The following is a 14,375-nucleotide window of genomic DNA, read 5'->3' as shown; positions in this document are numbered from 1 at the left end:
GTAAAAAGACGAATTTACCCTCACATGCATGGCACATGTCAAGGGTTAACGGCTAATTTAGACGGCAAACTGACGGAAGGACTCGAATTGCTAAATTTTGCAATTTAAAGGACTCGAAAATCCAAAAAAAAACTTGAAGGACTCGGATTGTAATTTCGTGTATAAATGAAGGACCAACTGAGCAAAAAAGTCTTTCATCTAGCACATGTTGTGCATCTAAATTAATTAGAGAGTATATAACTACCAATAAATACTCACAGATACAGATCAAGATTAGCAAATTACAATTGATCCTATTAAACTATATTGAATTTCCTTTTTGGGGCCACCATGACGGTTTTGTTAAGTATATTTAGCTTTTGGATTTTTAGTGATGAAAAATAATTAGTTTTGTTAATCCCGGAGACCGGCTACTAATATAGCTCTATTTCATAAACCATGACAAGGAATTTTGACCCGGTTTAACCCTCATAATACAATTTCTATGCATCTCTTGATATTAAACTACAGTGTTTTGGAGACTCGGGGCTAGAGAAAAGTAAGAAACAATCCCACAAGACAAATACCATTACAGGTGCCAATGGCGGAGCTAGGATTTGCGTTTAGGGGTGGCTTAACTTTTATAAATTAAAAACCGATACGTTGTAACCGGAGGACATAAAAAGATTTCGTGACGTCCCAAACATAATAGATAATTTACGACATATTTATTTTCTTATTCAAATTTCAAAAGTGTCTTATATTTTTTCTAAAAAAATTATAAAATGATTTATTTACGAACATTTGATATATGTTTAACTTATTAGAATAACTATATGATTTATAGAGTTTATTATTCTTGACATAAAACTTTTTTATTATAACGTTAAAACATTTGCAGATAATTTAAAGACAAAATTGACCATTTAATCCCCGTGTTTTATACATTTATCCCATTTCATCCCTCAATTATGTTTGCTGCAATTATAGTCCTTAATTACGTATTTGAACCACAAAATGGTCCCTAGTCCTTAACACTGTCAAACATCCGTTAAGTGAATACCATGTGCATGTCAGGTGACTTTATATTGCAACAAACATCCATAACTAAGGTAACACCATAAACATCAACGAAAATTCAAGAAATTATAACAGGCATCAATAAGTAACACAAACAGATTATGCAAATCGAAGAACTTTGGTCTTAAAAACCATGAATCTTGATCTCATCCTACTTGAAAATCCTAACTTTGGTCAAAAACGCAGAAACGTTTTTGCGTTGATCACCTTGAAGCTGGATTACTTTCCCTACTTCTTTGTCTTGTACAACAGTACCACTGCAACAAAACTTTCTTTAAATCTTTTCGTAACTCAGCTCCTTTATAAGACCTTGAATTGTTGTCAAGATTTTTCGACCATTCCTTTGTTGTATACGAATATGAACATACTCTTTAACCCCATCACCACCACCACCACCACCACCAGAAACTTGATCAACATCAGTAAATAGATCGAAAGCGGATGGAATATGAACTTCTATATCAACCATGAACTTTTTTTGCATGAGATTAGTTTCTGATCACAAAAAAAAATGCCATACATCAGTTCGGAACCAGGTAATTAAAATCAGAATGGCAAAATCAAGGTTAAAGAAACAATTTTTACCAAGGCCAATATGAAGGTCAAAATTTCGAACACAATTTACAATACAGAGACACTAAAGTATGAAACTTTCTTATCCATTCAGAAATAATTTTAATATTTAATATTTATTTATATTTATTAGGATCAGCTATAACATCAGACACGGATATCAAACTGGGATTTCAAATTAGCGTACAAAAATTCACGCATGTATAAAGAGACTATAGAACAAATCAACAATAATTGAGTTCTATAATTGGTCAATTAGCTTTTAAATTGATCGAATTACTCGGAAAAATCAATAACTGCAAACTGAAAAGAAAAAAAATCCCTGTTTATATATAATCATAACACAAATAAAATTCAATCACCGTCAAATTGATCATCAGATTCGACGAATATCGAATAGATCGGTAATTGAGGCACGAATTCGTGCGATAAATAGTCTTCGATCAGTTGAATTATGCAGGAAGCAAATCAATTTATGAAAAATAAATCAATTTAATTTCATAAAATAAGGATGAAAAAATTAGATCAGAACATACCGATAAGCGCAGGTTCCTTCCGAAATGGACGTTTGACAGTGTTAAGGACCAGGGACCTTTTTGTGGTTCAAAAACGTAATTAAGGACTATAATTGCAGCAAACATAATTGGGGGATGAAATGAAATAAATTATAAAACACATGGACTAAATAGGCAATTTTGTCTAATTTAAAAGTAAAATATAGGTAATACTTTTGAATTTTGACATTTTCTAAGAAATTGTACTCCCCACTTGTTTACGGTCTACACTTTAAATTTAAAGTTATGGATTAGTAATAAATTTAAAGGGCTATAATGAAACAAGAATATTAGTTCTGGGGCTAAAAGTGAAATATGTTAAAAGATGCTATGTTCTTCACCAAAATTCACCTCACTTTCAACCTAGCCACCCCAATTTCATATTTGATATTTTTTACTAAAAAATATATACCATTAAAACACAAGTAAATTACTGAATGCTCAACTAGAGTTAAGGGTGGCAAAGCACCCCTATGCCACTCTACTAGCTCCGCCCCTACTGCTACTACTACTGCTACTATGATGTTGTTAATGATGTGCAACCTAAAGGAGAAACGGGTCAAAAGGGTAGGAAATTACCCACTGGGCCACAGTATAGCTTTTTATTAGAAGTATGAACCTACTTATGTAGAATTTTCATACAATTAATGTTGGGAATTTATGGACCCAAACAACAACCATCATTTCAGATTTGGTCATCCCACAAACAACAAATGAACGATGATAAATAAAAGTAGAAAAAAGGACACAAGAAATTACATGGTTATATGCAATCAGTTAGATTGCTTTAGTCCACGGTCAACTAGAGTGATTTTTTATTGATATTTTCGTACATACACTTTAGGGTTACAATATGATGTATTTATAGGTACAAAACAACTTAAGGAACAAGAAAGAAACAATTATGGAAGTTTCCCTCGTTAGTGGAAGCCGCGACGCGCCCTACAGGGCCGCGACACGCTCCCAAGTGTAAATCCGGAACATAACTTGTCTTCAGCTCAAATATCTGTACGCGTGTTAGGCCGTGACGCACCAAAGGAGGCCACGTCGCGCCTTAAAGCGTATCCAAATTTCCTCCTTTGTTTTTGATATCCTTCACATACCTAACAATCTCCTACTTGAATATAGTCAAAACAATAACCCAAAGCTAGCCATTTCAACCAAGAACGTCGAACCACCTTTTTATACCGCCAATCAAACATGGGACACGCAAACTCAACATCGCAGGAAGAGCAGACTTTCGATACAAGGTCTTCAACACTACTTGTCGAAATCTAACATCAATAACCCGTTATCACTCTAGTCGATGTCTTCTATTTTCAATTAACAAGAAGACCAGTTGAAGTTATGCAAAACTTCAACTTCCCGATCGTTACCACCTTAGTACACATATCAGCAGGATTCTTAGTACCAGGAATTTTCGTAACAACTTGTAACACCGGCCAATTTTTTTTTTAAATCACAGCGGAAGTCTTAATTTAACAAACACCACGTTATTTACAAAACACGTAATTAAATAATTTATCACAAACATTATAAATAAAATATAGTTTTCCTTTTACATTATAACACATCAGAGTACTCCGAGTCAAACATGTCTTCAGCCCAATTCCCAATCCCAGCAGTACCTAAACCTACAGGGTGTAAATGTGGGGGTTAGCGCACCGCTAAGTGAATGAAATCTAACTAACAGGATAAGCTTAAGCATCACACAAGCTTTACACTAAATATCACCACCACATGCTAACCACCACTAGCATACAAATATGACAATATGAGGATCGGCGGCTTGTATGAGCACACGACTCCTAGTTGATCGGGCTAAAGTCTACCGATAGTCCTCGCTACTCAATTTACAGTATAGTCATCCTGACGCAGGGGGTGCGTCGTTCACACTATACTCACAATCAGTAGCCTATGGACCCAACCTCCCTAGGCACGGTTGACCTCATACGGACTCTAACCTCCCTAGGCACGGTCACGAGTCCTCAGTCTTCCCAGGCCCGACTGGTGTCAATCACATAGTGCACATACAATCACATACATCAACAAGCATACTATATCAATCTAGCATGGCAATCACTAATATCACATGATAATTATACTACACTAAACTTGGTAAAAAGAGTTAAACACAGTAGCATGATACGCTACTCAAACTCTATCTGGAGACAGACCCACTCACCTATCACCAGCTAAACTCGGTAGTCTAATATCACCGGGTCTTCTCCTCGTTCGTACCACCTGAGAATTAACACTGAACAAGTTAGTAAATCGCACCACAATTACTAACTATATGATATTCAATATATATGTCATATATATATATATATATATATATATATATATATATATATATATATATATATATATATATATATATATATATATACACACACACACACACACACACATATATATTTGCACTCACCCATACACATCACGTATATTAATACTTGCACATACATACACTATATGTATACACATACATACATTATATATATACATACGTACATACACTATATATAAATAAATAAATATATATATATATACACGTACATATACCACACACACACACACACACACATATATATATATATATATACACATACGTACATACACTATATATATGTGTGTGTGTGTGTGTGTGTGTGTGTGTGTGTGTGTGGTATATGTACGTGTATATATATATTTAGTGTTATATGTGTGTGTTGATCGATTGAAAACAAAGGGGAAGAACAAAAAACCACGAACATTACATAAAACAAGGGGTGGGGTGGTTTGGCTCTTAAATGGGGATTAAATCTCATTCCTGATAAAACACGGGTATTTATCTGTTTACTAAAACGTAACGTACCTCGTTCGGTAGCCCAAACGAAGTCCAAATTTAATAAACCAATAAGTTCTGTGACCTTGGTCACTAAACGAACCCACTGGACTAATAATTAATTAAAAACACTCAACAATTAATTAATTCATAAAAAACACTTTAAAATGCAAAACGAACAAAAAGGGCAAAAAGGTAAATTCCAACTAGACCCGTCTTCAGGATGTTACACAACTAAAGTACCATCTTCAATGAGTTCGCGAATTTTATGATACCTTAGCTTTATGTGTTTCGTACGACCATGAAACACCGGGTTCTTCCCTAAATGGATAGTACTTTGATTATCACAGTAAATGACCCAATTTTGTTGAACTCGCCCCAACTCCATCATAAAAATTTTCAACAAAACTAGTTCTTTACTTGCTTCGGCAGCGGCCATATATTCAGCCTCCGTTTTTGATAATGCAAGTATGCAACACATCTTTGGAATCTAGACAACCAACTAACCACAGTCTTCCCAACCACGAAAAAATAACCCGTAGTGCATTTCCCCAAATCATCACATCCACCCAAATCAGCATTAACGTATCCTCTTAAAATGGAATCACCTTTAGTGAATTGCAACCCCATTTTAGAAGTACCTTTTAAGTAGTGCAAAATCCACTTTATTCCTTCCTAATGCTCAATACTTGGATTCGACATAAACAGACTCAAACTCCTACTGCATGAGCTGTGTCGGGACTTGGACATACCATAGCATACATAACACTTCCAACCGCAGATGCATAAGGGACTAGAGCCATTGCCTCTTTCTCTTTATCCGTTGTAGGTGATTGAATTTTCGATAACTTCAAAGTACCGCCTAAAGGCAAGGACCGTGCCTTTGAATCTTCCATGTTGAACCACTCTAACACTTTCTTAACATACTTGGTTTGAGATAAAGTTAAAGTACCTTCAACCCGATTCCTTTTAATACTCATCCCGAGTATCTGTTCAGCAGCACCCAAATCTTTCATTTCGAACTCAAGAGGTAATTGTCTCTTCAACTTATTGATCTTTGACATGTATGATCCTGCAATCAACATATCATCAACATGTAGTAACAATATAACATAGGAGAACATGAATATCTTCAAGTAATAACAATGATCCGAATTGCTTCTCATGAAGCCTTTCCTAGTCATAAAGTCATCAAACTTCAAGTACCATTGCCGAGGTGCTTGTTTCAACCCATACAGACTTTTCTTTAATTTACAAACCCACTTCTCTTTACCAACTACCTCGAAGCCCATAGGTTGAAGTATGACAACTCGAAAATTTTTGATAAAATTTAAAAAAAATCTATATATGATTCCATTTAACTTCGACTGTTTTTGACGATTCACGAACAATCATTTGTAAATAATTACGTATTAGTATTATTATTAATATTGTTTTAAACAATATTATCATATGCAATAATTATTATTATTATCAGTATTATTAATATTATTATTATTAATAAACATTAATATTAATAATATTATCACTTTTACTGAAAGTGATAAGATTATTAGTAATATCATTAACATAATATCATTAACATTATTAGTATTAGTATTATCATTACTAATATCATTATTATTAGTATTATTATTATTGTAACTAATATTATTAACGTTATATAGTTATCATTATTAATAATGATAATTTAACATTTTTATTATTATTATTATTAATATTAACATATTATTATTAATATCATTATTAAACTTGATATTAATTATTATTATTATCATTATAATTATTATGATTAATATTTATTATTAATTCTATTATTATTATTATTATTTTATTATTAATAGTATTCTTATTATTAAATTAAAACATAAATTAAAGAAGTCAAAAACAGTACACTATATATATATATGTATATATATATGTATGTATATATATATATATATATATCTGTTTTATTTGAACGTGATGTGATCCTTCAGTTTATATATATATTTTTTTAATCTCCTGATATCTGCTTTTAAATTTTTAATGATCGTGATCTATTTTTTTATTATCCTACTGATTTTTATTTTGGATCCAATCGATCACCATTGCTACAAAACTACCAATTTACATCTATTAATCACACAACTCTTAATCTCAATTATCAGTTACAACTGCAATCTCAATTAACAGATATATATATATTTTTAAAACTATCGATACCTCTGTTTCTTTCATTTTCTCAAAAACTTCAAAAACCAATCCAATTTCAAAAACTGTAAATGCAGAGATGTTAGGAATCTCCTATGTAAACTATCTGCAAAATCTTAAGTCTCAATTCCTAGTATCAGGTTATAATTTTCGAGTCAAACTTTATTTTCAAAAAGTTAAAGATTTTGTTCTTGAAGAAATTCGAATTCATTGTTATGTTTTCAGTTAAATTAAGGATTTGGAAAGTTTTCACGAATGTTTTCTAACATATTTCATGTTATAATTACAAGCTAAAACCATATAGAAATAAAAATCAAGAATTATATATTTTTTTAAATTCACGAACTGCAGTAGCAGTTTTATTGATTTTTTTATATATTTTTCTTTCTGTTTTGGTTAGTTTAGTCACCCACAAATTGTTCAGTATAAATTTTAAATCCTAAAATTTATTAATTAACTAGTTGTTAGTAAGTTTTGATCTCTGGTCGATGATTAAGATGAAGAAGAAGAAGAAAAACAGGAAATAAATAAATAGGGGTTAAATGGATATAAAATAGGATAAAATCAGAAAAATCAAGGTAGAGTAGTCGGTTATAGGAGTGTTCGAGTGAGCGAGAGGTCACGGGTTCGAGTCCCGTCTTGGGCATTTTTTTTAGAAGGGCTTCTAAGGTAGTTTTCTTACTATTATTATTATTATTATTATTATTATTATTATTATTATTATTATTATTATTATTATTATTATTATTATTATTATTATTATTATTATCATTATTATTATTATTATTATTATTATCATTATTATTATTATTATTATTATATTATTATCATTATCATTATCATTATCATTATTATTATTATTATTATTATTATTATTATTATTATTATTATTATTAGTATTATTATTATTATTAAGTATTAGTATTATTATTACTAAGTATTATCATTTCTACTAATATTATTATTATTATTATTAATATTATTAATTATTGATAAAATTATTATTACTAATAAAAGTTATCATGTATTATTATTAACATAATTAAAATTAAAATTATAATTACTATTATTATTGTTACTACTAAAATTATTATTACTAGTAAAATTAGTAGTATTATTATTGTATTATTATTATCATAATTGAAATTATCATTATTAGTATTGTTATTATTAAAATTAATATCGTTATTATCATTTTTACAAAAATCATCATTTTTACTATCATTAAAACTATATCATTATTACTATTAACATTTTTATTACTAGTATCATTATCATTATGAATATTATTTTATCAAATAAATACTTATATATAGAAAAGATATATAAAAGTAAATATACAGAAATATATGACAATTGAAATAACATATTTTGACACCCCCAAATAGGGCCTGGGGTATTTGTGTCTAATTATATCAAATCACAGTTGTATAAACGAGAACGACTCTACATGAGACGTTTTGTTGAATTTTGCAGCGAAAGATAAATATGTCTTTAATTGGTATGATATGTAATGAAGACTCCAAGCATAGCAAGCAATCATCATCAAAGCAGTAAATATACAGCTGAAACAATATTTAAGTACCTGAGAATAAACATGCTTAAAAAGTCAACACGAGGTTGAGTGAGTTCATAGGTTTGTCATAAATAATGATTTCAGTAATAGTGTTAGACCACAAGATTTAGTTTGTAAAGTAGATCTCGCAAGATCCAAAAGTTGATCTCCCGCAGGATCAAAAAGTTATGCTAGTGCGTGATATTTAGACTAAACGTTGTTTGTCCCGTGACAAGTTGTTCTGTCCTTGTCATTTTAATTTCATTATCAAGTATACAAAGACTTAGTCAAATGTATCGGGGACGTTACTCCCGATAGGCCTATCCCCAATAATTAAGAATGCCGCAGCAATTAAAAATATCACTGTAGGGACTTAGTCGGACATAGCCGGGTATAGCATAGTTTAATAGTTGGTACTGATATTTAGACTAGACTTTCAAGTTTGCCCCGTGACAAGTTATCGTTTATACTTGTCGGTTGGGGACTTGCTGGTCATAGCCCAACATATCACAGTTTAATAGTTGGTACTTGTATTTAGACTAGACTTTCAAGTTTACCCCGTAACAAGTTATCGTTTATACTTGTCGGTTGGGGACTTGATGGTCATAGCCCAACATATCACAGTTTAATAGTTGATACGTGTAAAACAGTTATAAAAGTTGCGCATGTATTCTCAGCCCAAAAATGTAAAGAGTAAAAGGGATCATATGAAACTCACGATACTGATACGATAGTTTGTAGTAAATTTGTGTATGATGGTACTGAACAAGTGTGGAGTTGTCCTCGGATTCACGAACCTATATCAGTTTCATATATATTAAAACATGTAATCGTAATTAAACAATTTCACATATTATAACTTATATTATATATTATATATTTTTAATTTTTGTATATGTATTTAAAATGATAAATATTTATGTAATTATATTACTACGTAATATATATTTGGTTTGTTTTAAAAATATCTAATTTGTTATATATGAATATTCATATAAAATTGATAATATGGTTAATACATACTTATGTGTAATATTAATCATAAATATGCTTTTATATACATAATATCTATTTAGTAAAATAATATTAATATTGATAATCAAAAGTTGTATTTGATTATAAGGGTAATGAAAATACTGATGGTAATGATAATTATAACAATAATAATAGTGATAATGATAATAATAATAAAATAATACTTTTAGTAATAAAAATGATACTTTTATTAGTAATGATGTTACTAATAACTTTTAATGATAATACTAACAATATTATTAGTATTAATAATAGTAATAATAATGGTAATGATAATAATAATCATATTAATGATAATGATAATTATAATATTAAGTTTAGTATTAGCATGAATATAATAATAATAATAATAATAATAATAATAATAATAATAATAATAATAATAATAATAATAATAATAATAATAATAATAATAATAATAATAATGAAAATAGAGTTGAAAACTACCTTTGAAGTTTTTCTAAAAAGAATAAGCCCAAGACAGGACTCGAACCCGTGACCTCTCGAAATCCGCTAACAACCTACACCACTCTACTGCCTTCTGTTTTTCTGATTAACTCTATATTTATATAAATATAACCCGTATTAATATGTTCTATCTTCTTCTTCTTCGTAATTAATCGGCCAAAACTAATACGAGTAACCATAACACGAATTGATTTTTCATTTTTGACTTTTAAATTAAAACAGAAACGATTTTTAGTTGGGTTATAAGTAAAAAAAATAATAAAAAAAATAAAAAAAAAATAAAACAGAAACAGCAATAGCTGCTGCTCGTCGGTTTTTAAAAAAAAAAAATTGATTTCGCAATTGGAGAATGTTTTAGCCCAAGATTATAACATGAAAAAGGTTTTAAATCACTCCTATAAACTCTTTGAATCTTCAATTTCAACTAAAACATAAAAACAAATTCGAATTTTATGATGAACACTTAGTTGACTTTTTGAAATTTAAAGTTTGACTCAAAAATTAAACTTCGATACGATGAATTGGAACTTGATAATTTGCAGATAGATTAAGTAGAAGATTCCTAACAGGACTGCATTATTAGATTTTGTAATTGGATTCATTTTTGAAGCTTTCAAAAGATGAATATGAACAGTGGTATCGAGCCTTTTAAATAGGTTTTTCTGTTTTAATTATTAGGTAAGTGACAGCTAATTGATAAAGGTAATGGAAACTGACTCGTTTATCACTTGAGATGATCGATTTACATACTTGAAAGTGGTTGTCGACAATGAATCAATCAGACAAGAACAGAAAAAAATAAAATAAAAAATAATATAAAGAAATTAAAAATATATGAAGCTCGATCACTTAAAATAATGAAAAGTAAATTGCAGATCACGATTAATAAATAAAAAAAATTAAATAAAACAGATACCTAAAATACCTAATTTTTACCTAATTGCTTTTTATAAAAAAAATAGGAAAGGAAGATACTAATCAATTTGGTAATTTGATATTTCCTGTATTTTATTTTTCTTATTTTTTTAATGTTTAATTATTAAGGATATTAATAATAATAATACTATTAATATTATGAATAATAAAAAAATAATAACAATAATGATTTTAATAAAAATGTTTAATTATCATTATTAATAATGATAACTATACACTAATAATAATAATATTAGTAATGATAATACTTAAATAATAATACTAATAATAATAATGTTAATGATATATATTATGTTAATGATATTACTAATCATATTAATGATAAATAATAAAATTTTGATAATAATAATAATAATATTGTTTTTGACAATATTGATAATGATAATTGTAAATGATAATGATAATATTGTTAAATATAATAATAAAAGTAATAATATAACAGCAATATTATTTTGTATAAAGTTTTACATTTTTAGTTATAATTAAGTCGTATTATATTTCAAGTTTATATATTTATTTAAAATTATTTGTTCGTGAATCGTTGGAATTTGTCAAAGTTTAATTGAACCCATGTAAAAAATTTTGTTTAAATTTTGTCCGAAATTTCCGGGTTGTTATAGTACCTACCCGTTAAAAGAAATTTCGTCCCGAAATTTTAGTTGCTGCCATCAGTCGGCGTTGTTTGTAAACAGGTGAGGATATTTTCGTTTTATTTAGTTTTCACGTTCCCAGGTATACTCGGGGCCTTGCGTGTTTTCCAAAGGATAGAATATTGTTTTGTTTCAAGCGTTTAAGTCATACGAACCATAATTTCTACAGGTTCTTCTACGAAGTGCATTTTATCATAAATGCAGAGATCATTCAAAATGATGATGTTATGCAAGTCATTTCAGTAAATTGGATACATGAAATGTGTTATGAATAATATTGAGCTCATTTAAAACCTTGAGCGTTTATGCTGCAATATTAGGGCAGACAAAACAGAGAGGAGTTCATGAAAATCATAGTCATGAGATTTGATAGAGATCGTCATTCTTTACAACAAGAATGATGAATTAGAGTTTTATCGACATTAAATAATATGGATAAAGTAATTCGATTATAGAAAGAGTATAAACGAAGCTATCGTAAAAGAGTGAAATGAGGAAATTAAATGTTCGCTTTAGCTTTTGACGTAGTCACGATTGATTTCCAGGATTCAAGGAATTAAAGGAAATCTTCGTAGTCTATAGAATTTAATTCTCCGGTAATTAAGGAAATTAGGATTTTCTTTAATTAAATGCGGTGAATTACCTCGATTGCTGTGTCTGGAATTTTGCTATAAATTAGCTTCTTTCGTTTCATTATCTTCACCACTTCTATACTTTCTTTCTCAATTCATACTTCCAAAAAGTTTTGTTAATATGCTCAATCCAGTTCTTGTTCTTGACCTTATATTGGTTATCGCCACAATCATCCTTCTTTTCTAACACCCACCAGAGGAGTCTGTTTACTTCTACTATGCTTTAGGATTTATTGTGTTTTTAGTTCTCCCGTGTCTTTATATTTCTATACCCATTGATATACACAGTTTGTAAGTGTTGTTATCGGGCTTTATATTTTCCCTTATATGTTGAAGCTTCATGCTTTTGTAAAGCAAGTAACGGTCCAGAATTCGTAGGTATGAAGTTTTGAATGATCATGATATTCAAAGCAGAAGGAAAGGTAATAGCACGATTTAATTTGTCATATTACCAGAATATCCGGAAAAGACCGAATCATCAAGAAAAATATTTTCTTGATATGTTTAGAGTTTAAATAGAATGTAAGAGTCGTGTAACATGGAAAATAATGATTATAAAGTCTATGAATCATCATCTTCCATTAAAAATTTAGCATGACTTACTGTAATATAATCATGTTGGCCTGACGTCATTATATTATACTAACTCATGCTTCAATTCCCAACACTCCTTCAAAACATTCATAATTTAAACTTGAATTTTACATAATATAGAAACTAAAACAGTTTCCTTTATGATGTGATAAAGATATTGCAAGGAGACAGTTAATTGCGGTCAAGAATCGTTATAAAGATATCTTCAGAAATATAGAGGATATTTATAACGAAAGATACGGTGATATCTTAGAATTTCTAAGATCCAATGACGAGGAAAATTCTTCTGTTTCCTCTGCATTTAATGCAGCCATATTTGAATCATTGGTTATCAATCCGAGATGATTTCAAGAAATTTTATTTTTAGATGATTAAACGCTGATTGTAATCGTCAACGGATCTAACGGTTAACGAATAGGCGTTCTTGATTTCAAAAGTAATGAATGATAATTTCGGTGGTTTGATGTGATAATTCATTGCAGAATACGAATGAATATAATTCATGAATGTAGTAATCTTTAGGAAGATAACACCTACTAAAGCTTTACTTGAATTCCGATATGTTAATTTCAGAATGTGTAATTGATTTTGTATGAAGATGATTGTATATTATTGTGAAGTTAGTGCGTATATTTAATGATTTATGAATCAAAATTAAAGAATGTACAGTGTATTAATGTGATATGTAAATATTTCTCGGGTATTACCTACCCGTTAAAATATTTTCACAATTAACAGTTTGTACAACAGAATTTACAATCTTTATGAAGATATACGTTCATATATGTATTCTTCAGATATAATCATGGATTTAATGAGTTAATATATATTAAACTCGTCTGATTTGCGGTTTGGAACGAGAGTAAATAATCTCCAAAACCTTAGAGATTTCATAATTGTCGCGAAATATTTCGCTAATGAAGTTATGAATTAATACATTCATCGTTACACTTGATTCATTATGAAATGGAGTTTATTGTGCTGAAGCAGTGATTAACAATTGTTAAGTCATTAACGAAGGGTGTACATCATAGCATATTAGTGATATGAATTAACCAAGTAGTACACACTAGTTGAGATTCACACGTAATTGCTTAGTACGACAAGATTTATTATTGTTCCAAATCATATATATATATATATATATATATATATATATATATATATATATATATATATATATATATATATAAGTATACATATATAATTCTTCACGAAGAATGAGTCAATACATCTTAACTCATTATTACTAATATTCCTTGGTATCTATGGGACGTATGATGTTGATGTTTGAGGTAC

This window comes from Rutidosis leptorrhynchoides, chromosome 3 (genome assembly GCF_046630445.1).
Source record: "Rutidosis leptorrhynchoides isolate AG116_Rl617_1_P2 chromosome 3, CSIRO_AGI_Rlap_v1, whole genome shotgun sequence".
Taxonomy (NCBI): Eukaryota; Viridiplantae; Streptophyta; class Magnoliopsida; order Asterales; family Asteraceae; genus Rutidosis; species Rutidosis leptorrhynchoides.
This window is presented reverse-complemented; position numbering follows the sequence as displayed.